Source organism: Antechinus flavipes, chromosome 2 (assembly GCF_016432865.1).
Source record: "Antechinus flavipes isolate AdamAnt ecotype Samford, QLD, Australia chromosome 2, AdamAnt_v2, whole genome shotgun sequence".
NCBI lineage: Eukaryota > Metazoa > Chordata > Mammalia > Dasyuromorphia > Dasyuridae > Antechinus > Antechinus flavipes.
In genome coordinates, this window is record NC_067399.1 from 57,969,557 (window position 1) to 57,987,160 (window position 17,604).

Here is a 17,604-nt window from a genome sequence, read left to right on the forward strand (position 1 = left end):
CCACCCCCATATAAACTAGTGAGCAGTTCTCTGAGCTGCTGTGGTAGCCCCCCAAATTGATCCCCACATTGCTACTGCTTACCTAGTATGAGGTACGGGGTGGAGGGGAGAAGGAATCATCCTCACACTGAACAAGAATCCAAGATCTTGGCAACCTAAAACTTCAGACTGATTTAATAAGACAGAATTCACATTGATCAATCAATAGTCTTATTTTATATTTTTCTGGTCGTATATGTACACTCATCTTTTTTTTAAACACCTTTCTTTATGAACCCTGTTGGGAAAGAAACATCAGAACAAAAGGGAAAAACCATGAAAGAAAAAAAACAGAAGAAAAAGGGGAAAAAAGCAAACATAGCATGTGTTGATTTACATTCAGTCTCCACCTTTTTCTCTCTGGATGCAGATGGTGTTTTCCACACAAAGTACTTTAGATCACTGAACCTCTGAGAGGAACCAAGTCTTTCATAGTTGATCATCGCACACTCTTGCTGTTACTGTGTACAGTGTATTCCTGCTTCCGCTTCTTTCACTCAGCATCAGTTCATATAAATCTTCCTAGCCTTTTCTAAAACCAGCTTGTTCATGATTATTTATGGAACAATGATATTCCATAACATTCATATACCATAACTTATTCAGCCATTCCCCCATTGATGGGCATCCACTCAATTTCCAATTCTCATCAACAAACTTATGGATATAAATATTCCATAGCACATGGTTGGCAGCTAGGTAGTGCAATGGCTAGAGCACTGGATTTGGTATTAGGAGATCCTGAGTTCAAATGTGGTCACAGTCATTTCTTAAATGATCCTAGGCAAGTCATCTAACTTATCTGTGTCTCAATTATACCCCATCTATAAAATGGGGTAATAATGGAACCTACTTCCCAGGGTTGTTGTGATGATAAAATGCACTTTGCAAACATTAAGATGTTATATAAATGCTAGCTATTGTTACTGGGGCAGCTAGTAGCTCCATAGGTAGATTGAGGAGTCAGGAAGACTTATATGACCACAGACACTTCCTAGTGACCCTGGGCAGTCAGTTTCCTCAGTTTCCTCATTTGTAATATGGTCTGGAGAAGGAAATGGCAAACCATTCCAGTACCTCTACCAAGAAAACCTCATATGGGTCACAAAGAGTCAGACATGACTGAAAATGAATGAACAATAATACTGTTGTTCCTGCTAAAAGTATAGATTATAACTCATCCACCCTTTAGGCTGTGCAGTTTTTGTTTCTGCCTTATAAGTCTTCCCCAGGGCTTCTACCCAACGTCCAGTTATCTTCTAGATACCTTGGCATTATGGGAGTATCAACAGGAATGGAAGTTTACTAGAGGTTATTTCCTCTCCCACTGCTCTCATGATCTCTTTTATGCCATCTTAAAAAATAGTATTTTTCCAATTTACATGTAAAAATAATTTTCAACATTGATTTTTGTAAGATTTTGAGTTTAAATTTTTTCTCCCTCTCTCCTTTCCCTCCCCTTTCCCCAAGCAAACAATCATTTTAAAGATATTTCCACATTAGTCATGCTGTGAAAGAAGAATCAGAACAAAAAGGAAAAACCACAAGAACAAAAAACAAAAAAAGTGAAAATAATCTAGTTCGATCTTCATTCAGATTCCATCACTTCTTTCTGTGGATGTGGATGGCATTGTCCAGCATGAGTGTCTTGAATTGCTGTTTTAGATTACTGGTATTGCTGAGAACAGCTAAGTCAGTCATAGTTGATCATCACCCAAGGTTGCTATTACTGTGTACATTGTTCTCCTGGTTCTGCTTACTTTACTCAATATCTGTTCATTTAAATCTCTCCAGAGTCTTTATGTCACTTTTAATGTGACATATATACATATATTTTATATTTTACATGCATACTTATATTTTAATGTACACTATAGCAGTCCTAAATGTAAAGATATATGTTTTAGATTTTAAGACCAGCTATCCAATAAACAATCATTCTTTTTAAAAGTAAATGTTGAGTGTTAAATTCAATATGAAGGTGACGTGGACATTTAAAAAGGCAGGGTAGGGTGGGGAGAATGCTATGTCTTAAGAAACAAATTGTCTTAAACAAGTGATTTGATATCCCCTTCTACTCTCCCCTAGTTGGGTCAAATCAGGGATCTGGCTTTCTGTCCTGGACACCACTCTGTAGGAAAGGCTTTTAAGAAGCTAGCATATATCTGAGTTAGACAAAGTGACCAGTCCAAACAACAATTACTCTGAAGAACCAGGTTATGATTAGCCTTGAGTAGAGAAGACAGGGCAACTGTCTTCAAGTAATTTGAAGAGTTATCAGTTTAATTTGTTTAGAGAAAAATCCTTCCTATCAATAAGAGCTATCTAAAATAGAATGAGCTACCTAGAAAAAAAAAAAAAAAGCAGGATCTACATGGCCAGAAGTCTTCCAATGGAGATTGCATGAGCATTTATGCAAAGGCAGTATGGTATAAGGGTTAGCATAGTGATGGGAGAGTCATAAGAGTTGTGAGTTTGATTATTTATTGCCTCTGATAACACTTGTTGTGTGGTTGTGGGTGAGTTACAACCTTCTGAAGTTTCATTTTCTTCCCCTGTGAAAACAGGGATGATGCCCACCTCAGACAATTATACAGACCAAATGAGAGCCAGTGTCAACATATTCTGTTGTGAAAATTCCAGCTCACCCAATCCTGGTGGAAAATTTTAATTAGGTCAGAATGAACTTCAGACCTACCTGATGAGGAAGAATGGAGAGGGAGAGAGGATTAAAGCAAAAATTAAGTTACAGCGGGGAGGAAACCTGTCGTGATGTGTCCCGCTAATAGGCAAAATTAGAAATTGTGGACTTTAATTCTAGGAATCTGTGGAGGAATCATTCTGACTGAAAGTCCCCTAACCTCCCCACCTTGCCTCCCTCTCCCCCCAAAAAACCAAACGGACAATGCTCTCGCCACTCCGGGTTTTCCGAAGCATAGGACATGAAGGGGGCCAAATGGATTTCCTATTCTTCCAGGGTTTTGTCAGAACCACAGAAACAAAAGACATTTTGATGTGTTAAATCCCAGTGTGTCTCTCATTCAGCCATCCAAACATCCCTTAATGTCCAAAGCAGATGACTGACTGTACTCTCATTGTGAAAACAGAACAGAGCAGCTTCTATTGTTTGAGGCAGCTTGGGATGTCAGAAAGAACACTGGGCTTCAAGCAGAAGCCATGTGTTTGAATCCCATTTTAGAACCTGTGTGATCCTGGGAAAAAGTGACTTTCCCTGTCTGGGGGTCTATCTTCCTAAATATAAACTGAGGTGTGGGGGAGGGAGGGAGGTCTTGGGGAATCTCTGGGGTCTCTTCCAAGTCTCAGCCCTATAATCTGGACCTGACGGCCGTTCTCAGCTTCTCCCCTAGCTGGGATGAGCCCAGCAATCAAATATAAGGGAGTTGAAGGGGGAAGATTGGGATAGCTTCAATGGTCTGGGGTTGTGAAGAAGGAGCAAAGGGATGGGGACAGGGGCAGGTCGGAAGAGAAGCAGCTAAGTGACACAATGAATAGACACAGGAGAATCTGAATTCAAATCCAGCTTCAGACCCTTACTAGTTGTGTGATCCTGGACAAGTCATTTAACTTAATTGCTTTCTCACCACGAGGGAAAAAAAAAGGGGGAAGGGCGGAACTGGACAAAGAGAAGGTGAGAAGACAAGTGAAAAAAGAGCTTCAAATCCCCACTCAGATGATGTGATCCTGTTCAAGTTACAGAATCTCCTTTGTAAAATCAGGAAAGTAAAGCCCCGATTACTCACCTCTTGGGGTTAAAGTGAGGAAAAAATGAAATTAAAATGAAATCTTAACTTTATAGAATAATAATGATAACAATCACTATCAATTGTATGGTTCCTTAAGGTCTGAAAGTGCTTTACAAATAGCATCTCATTTGATCATCACAACACCCCAGGGCGGCTGATGCTATTATTATCCTCATTTTACAGATGAGGAAATAGAGGCAGACATAGCTTACGTGACAGTCAGCTGGTGAGTGTCTTTGATGAGATTTTAATTCAGGTCTCCCTGATTCCAGGTCCAACATTTTATCTACCGTGCAAACTAGCGATCCGACTATTGTCAACTATTGTTATTTAATTAACACATATCATATTTGCGTCCTCAGCATCTTGCACAATGCTTGGCATCTAGTAGGTGCTCAATAAATGTTTGTTGATTGATCAAGTTGTTAAAAACCTATTACAAATGAGACATTTATGATGCTGATGCTGATGATAACCTTCCTATCTTTTTTAAAAATTCAAATATAATATTTCCTGAAATATGTCACTTTCCTACTAGTATAAGTTTAATGGTCTATGGACTCCTGCACAGATGAATGAAATAATTGGTTTTTTTTGTTTGTTTTTGTATTTGAATAAAAGTATTAGGAAACCCTGGGTTCAAATTCAACATGAGACACTTACTAGCTGTGTGACCCTGGGCAAGTCACTTTACCCTGATTGCTGAAATGTCTGGAACAACAACAAATTAGGATGTCAGTTCATCTCCAGAGGGTCACTTACAGCATCTTTGGTATAATTCTGGTAATCGGTAGAATAATAGGAATGATATATGACTTATCCTGGTCCTACAGAGCTTTGTTTTCTTCTATAAGTTCTTTGCGTTTTGAATGTTTTTCATTTTACTTACTTTGAAAGATTATGAGAATTTGGTACAGTATCCTTTAGACTCTTAATCAGTGTACAATAGGTCATTTTACAAATGAGGAACATAAGGCTCTGATAAATTGACTAACAAAATGATACAGCTATTAGTAATAACAATTTACTCAAAGTACTCTACTATTTACAAAGTAGTTTTCTCATTATGTGAAATAGATAAAAGGAAATCAAACTCAACAATATTTTGATCCAAATAAGTCCTTGAACATACCTTTTGGACTCTAATTTCTGAGCTAATTCTATTAGACCATGTTTTGCTATAGTTCAGAGGTGTCAGACTTAAATAGATAAGCTACATATTTACTTAGAAATCTGCAAATGAATATTTCTGCATTTTGATTTTTTTGTTATATATTTCCCAATTATATTTTAATGTGGTTCAGAAGTTTTGTGGGCTATGAATTTCACACCTCTCCTCCAGTTTCCCCCCTCCCAACAGCCTCTATAGTAGAAAATCTACCACTATCTTTTAAGTGTAGATTTAATTTTTGTATCTTTCTCCCTCTTTGTTAATCTCTTCAACTATCATTTGAAAATTGAGTTTCCTAGAAGACAATTATTCCTGGCTCAAGGTATGCTGTGGGCACATACTTCTAAAACTGTCTAACTCATGAGCCCCCACCAATGTGTTCCCTTTTCAATAGTCAGACAAATGATACAATCAGATCATTTAAAAAGTATTTGCCAAAATGGCAATTAAAGATATAACATTTTCCTTATAAACCTAAGAAAAAGCATCTCAGAAGTACATACAGCATCAGCAGGAAGAGTGACCTTACAGAAGGTTCAGTTGAGATCTAGGTCAATGAAAGCAGAATAAAAGCATCTGAAGCTGCAAGCTACCCCAATATGGTTTCATTGACCTAGATCTCAACTGAGCCCTGATGATGCTCTGCTGAAATCCTTGGCAAAGGTACTGCTATGCTCTTTTAGCTTGCTTTCTTAGAAGTAAAACAGCAACAATAATACCAAAAATCCACAGATATCCTTAGCAGAGAAGAGGTTAAGTCTCCTTTGTTTCCCTCCCTTGAAGTCTTGGCCCAGAAGTTTTCCATCTCCTTATCAAGAGAGTCCCTGCTTCTAGTGCAAAGCTCTTTAAAACAAAGTATTAAATAATACCAAGTTATTATTCTCTGGATTAGCCTTTTTCTTTACACCCTTATCTTGAATTAGATTTTTTTTTCTTAGTCAGAGTTTTAGATTATGATACCTAGTCAATATGCTTTATAGTATCTTTGCAGGCCAGGCTATTACCCAAGCAGATGGGTCATTTGACCCCTACTTTTTATTCCCTGAATTTCTCTCACTAACCCAATGTAAAGAGCGGATAGAGAAAATGTATACAAACAATCTACATCCAAGATACAAATGAATATACAATGAAGGAGGGAATCATCCCTTTGAAAATCTTCAGGCCCATAGAGTTTATATACTCAGTCCCAGTATCCAGGTAATGGTTCTAGGACTAAAAGAGGGCTTTCCAGAAAAATATTCTTCAATGATGACAGAAATGACCGTCATTTAAGTATTGTAATTTACAAAAGAGAAGGCCATGTGAGTTGGCAAGTCATCAAGGATGGAATCAAAAGGACGAAGCTAGACAACAACAAAAATACTCGGAGACCTAGAACTTCCAAAATAGGTCAGAAAGGGAAAAGAAATATAATTACAGTTGTGACTGGCTTCTTGGGCCAAATGGAAAAATGGTCATTAAGCCATGTCAGGCAAGGGAAACTACTCTGGACTTAGTAGGGAAGTTAGACTGCTGGTGGTTCCAGAAAAGAAGGGAAGAATATGTCTAGAGCAGAGAAGGTCAGTTAAGAGAAACTGTAGATCCAAAAAACAATAGTGAAAAGTTTTCTGGATTATTACAATACTTTTCATCTGAGTAGTATCTTAAATCTCCTTGCATACTCAGGTTTGAAATAAGTAGTAGTACTTTAATTTCCAAGGAAAGAAACTAAAAGCAAAGATCATTTTACTGGTTTTGCCACTGGGTTGAATATAGAGATCCTTCTCATCTTAGTCCTGCTTTGAGTCTGTTTCTTTACCTGCAAATAAGTGCATTAATTTGACCTCTAAGGTCCGTTTCAGCCCTAAATCCTAAGAATTTTCCAGTAATCAAACTATGCTACTTCAATTATATCAAACACACTGAGAACAAAGGAAAGCAGAATCATGATTCCCACAGTCTAGAAGACCGGAGTTCAAATCCAGTTGCAGACAATTTACTAGCCATGTGATCGTGGGCAAATCATTTAATCATAGTTTGCTTCAGTTTCTTAATCTGTAAAATAGGGATAATACTGACACCTGCCTCCCAGGGCTATGGTAAGGGACCTGAGTTCAAATCCAGTCTCAGACACTTAATACTTATTAGTTATGTGATTCTGGGAGAGTCACTTAACCCACAGAAACAAAACAAAACGAAAAGGAGTTTTTCTAAGTTTCTTCTTGGTGAAGATATACTATATATATATATATATATAGTATATATATATATATATATATATATATATATATATATATATATATATATATAGCCGGAGTAAGAAATAGCCAACCATTCCAGTATCTTTGCCAAGAAAACCCCTAATGGGCTTTTAGATAAAGAATGGGTTAGGACTATAAGCGACTGAACAACAATCCAACAATTCTGCAGATGAGGATCCAAGAAGAGAAAGGTCTGACTTGGTCAGTCACATAACGATTAGTGACAAAGATGGGAATTTAGTCTCTTCCCTAAAAGTCTCTAATGGACTCAGCAATCCAGGACCAAGTAAAAGCCTTTCATGTGTTTCCAGCCTCTGTCTCCAATAAACCTTGGCCATGCATTTTGTTTGGTCAAACTGAGACAGCATTTTCCTTCTAATATACTCAGGAAGGGATTTTAAACTCAGAATTTAAACACCTGTTTCTAAAAGGATTCTTCTGTCTGTGAAGTGACCAGTGACCAGAATGTCCTCCTTTGGGCAATCCTATTCACTCTCCTAAGTGTTTTCCCATCAGTAATCTCTCACAACCCAATAGAAAAAAATAAGGTGGAATGGAATCAGGAGACCTGGGCTTCAGTCCCAACTGTGACTTGTATTGGCCGGCAACTCTGGGAAAACCACCAACTCTCTTGACTCACATTTTCTCCTGATAATGGCTGACATTTACAGAGAACTTTATTATTTGCAAAATATTTTATGTTCATTATCTCATCAGATTCGCATAGCAACCTAGTGAGACAGGTGGGACAAGTGCTATTATCACCATCTTCCACATGAGAAATCTAGGCTAAGGAAAGGCTGGGGAAAATGCCTCGAGGCTCGTAGGTAGTGGATATCCGTGATAAGATTTGAATCACAGTCCAGAGCTCTTTCCACTCCCCTTATGGGGACCAGTCCTTGGAGTTGTCCTTGTCTAGTTACAGTTCAAGCTATGGTGAGGTTTGGGGAATTTAGTTCCAGCCATGACTGATTGAAGGTTTGTATTGTATTATGATGAAACATTATTTTACCAAGGACCAGAACTGATGACTTAGGGGCTCCTGAGGAAGACATTGTTGTTCTTTGTTCTGGAAGAGAACCATGACATCAGGGAAGTGATGCTATGACACGCAAGTGAATTGGATTTAAGTGATGGAGGGCTATAAAAGATCACCTGCCTCATATTCCCCTCCAGAGTCATCTGGTCCATTAACCAGATATAGATCAGGATGGCCGGAGACACAATCCATTGAATGTACAAAAGGGAATCTTCCCCTCCATCTCATAGTTTCTTTTTGGCTACCTGAAAGCAGGACTTCTTTGAGTTGCCACCGAGAGCCAGAAGGAAGATTGTCCAATCTTCCTATTGGCCATTACAGAAGTAAGTATATGCCTGATCCTGACTCTTGCTTATTCTTTCCTAATCTTAGGTGAACACAAGTACTACAGGATGGAAGCATTCATGTGACCTTATCAATTCTCCTTTGAAACTTCCAGATTTTGTTTGATCCTGACTGTGATTTCTTTGTTTTTGTAAACTCTTCCCTCCCACCAAGCTGCTTGCTGTATTTTTCCTTTTATCTGGAAGCTCTATATTTTGACTATGATATTTACAGACCTCTTTGCCTCTGGTTTTGCTGGTGGGCCCCTTTCCTAGGGTTCACAGCTTTTTGTGCAGTGCTGGAGTGAATAAAGTCATTTGCTGTCTACTTGCTAATTAGGTTTTTTGATTGTTATTTGGTCTGGTGCTATTTTTAGTGTTTTGCTAGAATAGGAATGTGGGAGTTGGGCTGCTTGCCTCCACTCAAGCAGTCCTCTTAGCCAGAATGCCTGAATATTTTTTCCATGCTATGGTTAAGTAAGTTTCTTTCTGTTAAAATGATCCATGAGTATCTCATTTTATTACAATCATAATCCTAAACCACAGGGCCAGATTTACTCAGGCAAAGCCCAGACAATAGGAAATCTTGTGTGTTTTCAAAAAAAGCTATATTTTTGTTTATTTTATTAAATCTTTCCCAATTACAAATAAAATTTTTTTAACATTCATCTTAAAAAATTTTGTTCCAAATTCTCTCCCTCCCCTCCCATTCCTTGAGAAAACAAGCAATATAATATTAATAATACATATTAAGTCATGCAAATCATTTTCATATGTATCCATATTTCAAAGAAAACATATACATAAACACAAAAAACATGAAGAAAAATAAAGAAAGCTTAAAAAGTATTCTTTAATTTGCATGCACTCAGAGTTTATTAGTTCTTTTTCTAAAGGTGGATAGCATTTTTTCTTCATGAATTCTTTAGAATTGTCTTGATAAAAATAGCTAAGTTTTTCACATTCAGCATTATCACAATGTTACTATTACTGTGTACATTGTTCTACTGATTCTGCTCATTTCACTTTGCATCATTTCATATAAATCTTCCCAGGTTTTTCTGAAGTCATTGCCTTTGTCATTGCTTATAGCACAATAGTATTCCATTATAACATATGCAACTTGTTTAGCCATCTTCCAATTGATGAGCATCTCTTCAATTTCCAATTTTTCAAAAATGTAATTTTTCAAAATGTAAGTGATTTACCTCAGGTCATATAGCTAGTAAGTGTCTGAGGGCAGATTTGAATTCAGATCTTTCTAATTCCAGAGCTGACACTCTATCCTCTGTACCTCCTAAAACAGAGTCTAATAGAGTCCCTTGTAGCAAAAACAAAAACAACAAAAAAAAGGCTTTATTCATTGCAAAACTGCACAAAAGGGCTATGAACCATAGGAAAGGGGCCCACCAGTAAAACCAGAGATATTGTAGGAAAAGAGGTCTGGAAATGTCAGCGTCAAAATATAGAACTTCCAGATCAAAAGAAAAATATTGCAAGCAGCTTGGGAGCGGGAGGGAGTACAAAAACAAAGAAATCACAGTCAAGAGGATCAAACAAAATCTGGAAGCTTCAACAGGAATAAGGGGAGAATTCATTAGGTCACATGGACGCTTCCATTCTGTAATACTTGTTCACCTAAGATTAGGAAAGAAAAAGCAAGAGTCAAAGTCAGACGTACACTGCCCTCTGTTATAGCCAACAGGAAAATTGGACAAAGGAGGGAGAGAATTTGGAACTGTGTGCCTGCTTATCCCTCTCCTACCTCCCTACACAATACTCTCTTTGAATCCAATAGCCTAACTCCCTTCTTTCTTCCAAAATCTAATCCCTACAAAAACCTTGATATTGGTCACTGATAGCCTGCTTTCTTCATGGAGAATCCAATATTTTTTTGTCTCTTTTCTCAATATAGGACTTGTTGTTAATTCTTTGTTCTCAAAGTAGATCACTGAAGTCTGAAGGTGATGTTTTCACTTGTGAGTGAATTAGTTTTAAAGGAGACAGGATGACTTTCCAGAGTCATTGGAAGACAAGACAAGAGTCAAGATGTTTGGTGATGGCCCAGGATGCCAGTATGGAACACGATCCCAAGATTCATGCGGTCATGGGGACAGAATTTGAGTGGAGTAAGGGGAGAAAAGTCTTATGACAGAGACTTTACTTAGTATAGTGTAGTAGAGAGAATACTGGATGAGGAATTGGAAGACATGGATTCAAATTCTACCTTTACCTTTTATCTACCTTTACTGTAACTTGGGATCATATTTCTTATTTCTTTTTAAATAGTATCTTATTTTTCCAAATACATGTAAAGATAGGTTTCAGCATTAATTTCTGTAAGATTTTTGTGTCCCCAGTTTTTTCTTTCTCCTTCCCCAAGATAACAAGCAATCCACGTTAAAAATCACATTTCTTATTTCTATAATAAAGGTTGCCATTGTTCAATAGTTTTAGTCATATTCTATTCTTCATGACTCCTTTTGGGGTTTTCTTGGCAGAAACATTGGAGTGAGTTGCATATCTTTCTCCAGATAATTTTTACAGATGAGGAAACTGAGGCAAACAGGTTTAAGTGACTTACTCAGGATCACATAGCTAGTATGTCTGAGGGTAAATTTGAATTCGGATCCTTCTGATTCCAGAGCTAGCTCTTTAGATCTGAGTAATACTTATAGTTCAAAATAATACTGCAATGTTCCAGCTTATAGGTTACCCATAGCCTAGATTGTGTAATGGGTACCCATGATTGAAGCATCAATGAAGAAATCTTGGTAAGAGGATGTAATGGAAAGTTATTGTGCCGTGAAACATGCCAAATTCAGAAAACTATGGGGAAGACTTAATGATGCAGAGTGAAAAAAGCAGAAGAGAACCATATGTATTAACTGTAATAATGTAGACACCAACAGTGCTGCAATATAGATCAGCTCATTAAATACAGTAGTTGATCTTGGTGCTAGAGAAAAAATGACCAGTTATGTCTCTTTCCTCCGGGTAGAATGCTTGGGTAACAATAGGAGTAGAATACTGTGTATAATATCAAATACAACGGCTTTGTCAATCACTTTTGCTTACTGTTTTTGTTACAAGGGAGAGTTTAAGATGGTAAGGACATGGGGATGGGGGAAAGAAATGCTTTCTATTGGGAAATGTTGAGGAAAACACCCCAAAGATATCACACTTTAAAAAAAAAGTTCATTATTTCATTGATATAAATTCTCTTTTAGATCATGAAAACCTTATGCGGCCATGATTTGAAGAAGTGAAAATCATACCAAATGTGTGTCAGTGAGCCGAAGGAGACACAATGCCGGATTACTGGCAGCAGCTGCTGGTCAGTCCATTTCTCAGTTGGGAGCCTCGGAGTGATGTCATAATCGCTCTTTGTCAAGTCTTGGTGGCCTGAGTATTAATGCTGGGGAAGCTGGAGACTTATTACCACGTGACCCACACTCCCAGCAGGTGGTGTTCAGAGAGGGCAGTCCTTTGGGATTTCTAAGAGCAGTTTTTGTTGTAGCTGAAAGAGATACAGTATTAGTCCGAAGAGACTAACTTAGGGATCCCTATATTTCCATGACCTGGGGTTCCTATCCTTTGGGGTTGGTTTTGGGGACTATGCTCCTCTCCCAAGTGGTTTAAAATTAATTTCTCTTTAAGGACTTTATGGACTAGGACTCTTTGAGATGTCAGAGAGGGAGCACAGGCCAATGGAAAGAGCTTTGGATTTGTAAGTAAAATCAAATCCTGGGTCTGCCATTTGCTATCTTTTATCACATAGGACAAGTCATTTAACAACCTCCAGGGACCTCAGTTCCTTCATGTGTAAAATGAGGGGATTGGTGTAAATAATCCCTAAGGTCTCTTTTAGCTCTAACTGTGGCCCTCCTATGCCTGTAGGGGAGAATGTGATTCTGACATTTCTTAATCTTATCAATCATCTCAAGTGGCCAAATCTAGTGACCTTTGCAAACATCACATTATTGTGACACCTTCTGAAGTCTGAAGTATTTTCCAATGTTGATACTATTTAAAGGCAGCAGATTATCCCCTACTATCATTTCCCATTCTCTAATCTTCAATAGCTCCTTTTTATTTATTTATTTTTTTATTACTGGCTGTTTTCCTGTTGCCTACAACCACACTCAGATCTCCTCTATATATTCCTGGACCCAGCTACACTGGTTTCCTTGCCAAAAGACTCTCCCTCTCCCTCTCCCCTAACAGGTATTTTCATGAACTCTCTGCCATGACTGGAATTATCTTCCATCTAATTTTAGTCCAAAAGAAACAAGAAATATGCAAAATTAGAGAATCCACCCCAAATGTTCATATGGACCCTTTGTGTCCAACCTGTGGCAGAGCACTCTGAGCTCTTATTGGTCTGATCGGCCACAGTCAGACACCCTACATCCTTGTATACTCAATAACCTGCATTCTCTGGCTTCACATCCCAGCTAAGATTTCACTTTCTAAAAAATAAACTTAAATCTCACCTTCTACAACAAGTCTTTCTCAATTCCCTTAATTCTTAAGGGTCTACTTAATTCTAGATTCTTCCCTCTTCTTAATTATTTCCTAGCTTGATTAGTCCAAGGGTATCTGCAAATAGCTTGCTTGTATATATGACTGTTTGCATGTTGTAACTTCCCTGTTATACTGTAAGCAACTTTAGAGAGGGGGCTGTCTTACTTTTCTTTGCATCTCCAATGCTTAACACAGTATTTGGCACTTAGTAGGTGCTGATAAATTTTTGACTGATCCACTCTCCTTTCTGTGAGAGGAGAACTGTCACAGGACAGAAATACAATAGGAGGGCTTCCTATTGGAGTTTTGAGTTGGACTTGATGACTTTGATCTGCTTGTTTTGTTCAGCATCAGTTCATGTTAATCATTCCAGGCCTTTCTAAAATCAGCTTGTTCACCAATTTTTATAATATTCCATTATTTTAATTTATCACAACTTGTTTAGCCGTTCCCTGATTGATGGGCATCTACTTATTTTCAATTCTTTATTGCCACAAAAAGAGCTGCTACAAACATTTTTGCACATCTGGGTCCCTTTCCCTCCTTTATAATATCCTTGTGATACAGATCCTGTAAGGACACTGCTGGATTGCTACTTTTAAATTTTTTTTCTTATAGATTTAATAAGACCAACAAAATACAAATTCCCAACTATTTGCTAAAGTGAACATCACATTTAAGTATCTTTTGGAGGGCAGCACAATTATATGAACAATGAGTTGGACCCAAATGGAATTCAATCAAAGAACAAGCTAAATTACTCTTGCAAAATTATGCAGTATTTTCAATGAATTCAAGCAGCTCTTTGACACAAACCCTAACTTTTTAGTATCAATACTCTTGTGATGGTGCTATATAGGTACAAAACAAGGAGTGATACAATTACCAGGGAATCAGAGTTGCGCATTAAAAGAAGAAAAGAAGGAGGGATGGGAGAGTTAAAAAGAATGAAGAGAAGATAGAAAGGGAGAAAGGAAGTTAAGGGGAAATAAGGAAGGAAGAGATAAAAAATGGAAATAAAGAAAAAAGGAAGAAAGAGCTAAAAAGAAGAGACGATAGAGAGGAAGACAGGGAAAGAAAGAAGAGATGAAAAAAGGAAATGAAGGAAGAAAGAAAGAAAGGAAAGAAGGAAACGAGGAAATAAGGAAAATAAATATTAAGAACTAATTATATATCAGAAATTGGGTTAAATGCCTTATAATTATTATTTAAGTTAATCCTCACAATAACTCTGGTAGGCAGGTATTATTTTATATCCATTTCACAGATGAAGAAACAGAACAAACAGAAGTTAAAAACAATTTGCCCTAGTGTCACGCAAGCTACTAAATATCTCAGGTCACATTATTACTTCTTCCTGCCTCTGGACCCAGCACTCTTATCTACTGTGCAATCTAGCTGCCTCTAAAATGTAAATAAGGATTTTTGTAAAATTTCAAGACAAATAGAAATGTAAGCCATCATCGTCATTGTCGTTCTATTCTCTATTTTTATTAGTTTCTTCTTGGCACGCTTTTGACAATGAATTCAATCTAAGAACATTGGATGAATTTATTTGCAAAGAGTTGTGCTCAGTACAGGACATAAGACTTACATACTACCCTAGAGATTACATACTATTGGGGTGGGACAGAGGTGATATGTACACAGATTTGTGTAACCTAAGGTGGGGATGAAGGGAAGAAAGTTAAGCTCAAAGAGCTCTAGGAATATTTGAGGAAGAAATGAAGGGTAACAGCTGGGAAAGGAAGTTGGGAATCAAAGAAGAATAAACAGAGGAGGTGGTCCCTGAATCAAGCCTTGGAAAAAGATAAAGATTCTGAAAGGCAGAAGGTATGCATTCCAGGCATGGGGAATGACCTGTGTAAAATGAGTGAAATCAAGGATGAGCTTGGCTTCTGAGAATGATTGGAAAGTAGAGTGAGTGAAGGGTAGGAAAGGTAGTTAGAAGACCTTAAATGCCAGATTACTGGATTTTAAACTAGAGAAAGACCTGAGAGAGTTTGTAAAAGGATGGAGTAAGACTAGGTTTTCTACTCTATTATATGATCTCTCATTTGGAAGATGAGGAAATAAAGAATTCAAGTGATGTATCCAAAGTCATACAAATAAAAAATATTCCCGTCAAATCAGGAAGTTATTATTAAGCTCCTATTATGGCACAAAGTAGGAGCAGTGGGAATACAAAGAAAGACAAAAATAAAAGTCTTTGTCATTAAGGAGTTCATCTTCTAATGGATGAACATTTAAAGATTTTTTTTTTGATCTCTGTATTTTAATCTAATTGATTTCCTTATTAATCTTAAATATTAAAATATTTGCTAGAAAGGGAGAAAAGAAGTTAAAGGGAAATAAGGAAGGAAGGAAGAGATGGAAATAAAGAAAAAAGGAAGAAAGAGTTAAAAAGAAGTAAGAGAAGATAGAGAGGGAGGAAGAGAGGGAAAGAAAGAAGAAAGAAGAGAGAGAGCATTTAAAATGTGCATTTAGAAGATGTCATTAGATAGAAGTCATCAGTGTCCAGACTGTCAAAGGGATCCATGACACAAAAAAATTTAAGGACCTCTGCTCTACAACATAATCTGCTTTCACCTGGACACACAAGTGGGTTTTGAGTTCTTTTCTAATACTCATTGCCAATTTGACCCTAGTCCCTTTAAGGAGCTATCCTTATTATTTCTTTATTAAAATAATAGACTAATAGGAATAGAAGGCTAAAGCATTAGTCTCAATTCTATGGCTTACTCAATGAAAAAAGTAAAGGAAGAAAACAAGCATTTATTAAGCACTTCTTATATGCTAAGCATTGTGTGCTAAATATTTCACAAATATTATGTCATTTGAAACCCATAACAACCCAGGGAGAGGTAGATGCTATTAATTATTTTTTACAGGTGGGGAAACTGAGGCAAATGAGTTAAATGATGTGTCAATAAGTGTCTGAGGCTAAATTTGAATTCAGGTAGTTCTGAAACAGGGTTAGCACTCTATCCACTGTGCCACTAGCTGCTTCTAAAAATACAGAACATTCATATCACCATCGTGCAGGAACCCTGATGGAATCTGTACCTATAGGAGAACTTAGGTAAAAAGCCATAAAAAGCCATGACTTCTCTCCATTTCATCTCAATGTTACTTGTCCCACTATGTCTCGAAGTAGTGTTATAAAGAAAAACAAAAGGGAAAAGAGTCCTTTTCCTGGGGAATGGATAGTTGTGGTATTAGAATGAAATGGAATAAAAGTTGGGACACTTCTATGAACTGATGCAGAGCAGAGTGAATCAAATTAGACAAACCATTTATACAGTGATTTATACAACAATATTATGGAGAAAAACGACTTTGAAAGACTTTCAGGTCTGATCAATGCAATGAGAAACCATGAAAAGATAAACAAGCACAGTAAATACTCATCACCTCTGCCCTGGATTATTGATACAGTCCCCCAAATGGGGCAAAACCCAACAATATTAATAAGAACAAGTCTTTGGAGTGCACTGATGCTGAGTATTTATACCTTTGGGTTCTTAAATTTGTTTTTTTCTTTTTTAAAAAATATTTTGAACTGGAAAATTATCTTCTAATATCAGCATTTCTACACATAAGGAAAGCAAGAAAAAAAGATTGATTACATATGAAAGTTCAAGTGGTTCCTAAAACTTTCAGACACCCTTGGACTTTTCAGGAGTTTTCTTTTCATATTCTTTGACTTCAGAAAGGGAAACTGGAGCAAATCTGTTATTAAGAGAGTCATCTATGAAGCCTTGATGATTCCCTCAAGCTAGGGTTAGCCATGTTGTGTTCAGCATCTAATGTAGAGCAATGATTAGCACCTCAACTTGAGAGCCAGTAACTGCTGCTCTCTCTCCTCCAATTCCTGGTTGCTCTAAAGGAAGATTAAGAAGATAATTGGATTTCAGGGTTTGGTCCCAGGTTCTAATAAAACTGAGCTCTATGACTTCAATCAATCAACAAGCATTTAGTAAATGTTTTTTATGTATTTATTACTGATTTCCAGGACCTATGCTAGTACCTGGTTTTACAAAAACAAAAAGGAAACAATCTCTAACCTCAAGGAGACTTTATTCTATTTGGGGAGGAAACTTGTAAATACATAAAATGTAATTTTTTAAAGCAAGAGCTAGCAGCTGCGGGAAGCAAAAAAAGGGAGGGGGGAGGAGAACATATAGGAATTGATATTCCAGCTGAGGTGTTTGAAAAATAAATTTTATTAATATCTTTTGTTTTTACACTACATAAATTTCCCTCTCCTCATTGTTAGAGAGCCATACCATGGCATGCAACAAAGGCTTTTTAAAGAAAAAAGAGGAAGAAATGGAAAAAATAGTTAAAGCTGCTCAATATGATGGGGGTGAGGGGAAGCTGACAATGTATTCTATGTTCCTTGAACTGAGTTGTGGAAGAAAATCAGGTGAAAGGGAATGCATTCCAGTCATGGAGGACAGCCTGGGTAATGACACAAGAAGGGAAATGGATCACA